The following is a 1,225-nucleotide window of genomic DNA, read 5'->3' on the forward strand; positions in this document are numbered from 1 at the left end:
TTTTTATGAAGAATAATGAAGTGGAAGCAGTCCTTTTGAGAGTCAGTCGACCATTAATTTAACCCTTTCCCTTTTAAGAGTGACATTTGTAGATTTTACTCTAACTCCAGACGAATTTACTCGTCAGTGGGGGACTCTTCAGGGGTGAAAGGGTAAAGCATCCAAGCAAGTTAGGCCGTCTTTACCCCCCTAACACAGGTGGCTCAAATGCTTCTGATAGGACTGCTAACAGTGCAGAAAAGTAACAATTCTGCCTGCACAAACATGACACTTTCAGTAAAGGTTTCCTTGTGTTTAAGGCCGGGACACACTAGGTGACAAGTCGCAGCGACATGTCTCTGCAACAAGTTGCTCCATGTGCACTACTTGCAAAACAAGTCGCTGCGACAAGACACCTGTTCGGAGCACACGCAGTGATCTCGTATGAGGGGGTATATGAACTACCTTTCTCTCATTGGTTTATTTATATTTTGTCGAAGCGACTTGTTGCCGGAAGTGTACACACAAAAATTATGTGACAACGGTGCTTTCGCTAATTTTGTCGCTGCGATAAGTCGCACGAATTCAAACTGGCTTGAATTCGTGTGACTGATCGCGACGACAAAATTTTGCCGCAGCGACAATGATTTTCATGAAATTAACCGTGTCACACAAGGCGATTTGTTGCGGCAACTTGTCCCCGCAACGTGTCGCAGCGACTTATCTCCTAGTGTGTCTCGGCCTTTAATGTTACATCTTCTATACATTCTGCAAAAAGACTGACATTACATGTACATTTTGGTGTGAATCTAACCCAGTGTTGCACCCAATTCAAATCTCTAGGTGTTAAGAGTCTTTGTGTATTGCTTTTGCATGATAATGTAGCATTCACATTTCAATGGTATGGAAACTTGGAATAAAACGTTTTATTCCCATAGATTTTAATATGGTACAACAATGACTGACTACCGGTAGTACATTTTACATTTGACATAGACATAAAACCCAAAACCTGCTTGCATGAGATGGTGAACACCCATTCCTTTATGTTGAAAATGTAACAATACCAAGCACAATTCAGAAATAATAGGTACCAGTGATGTTTTGAAAGTTCTCAAATATTTTATTGAACATGCCTTGGACAAGTCAAATTTAAGTTCCCTCTAAACCTGACAAGTATTTAATAATTATTCAGTCCAAATTATTGCACAAGATCATACATTTTTTTTTTATGTTACTCTCTACA

The sequence above is a fragment of the Montipora foliosa genome, chromosome 9 (assembly GCF_036669935.1).
Source record: "Montipora foliosa isolate CH-2021 chromosome 9, ASM3666993v2, whole genome shotgun sequence".
In the NCBI taxonomy this organism is placed as follows: Eukaryota; Metazoa; Cnidaria; class Anthozoa; order Scleractinia; family Acroporidae; genus Montipora; species Montipora foliosa.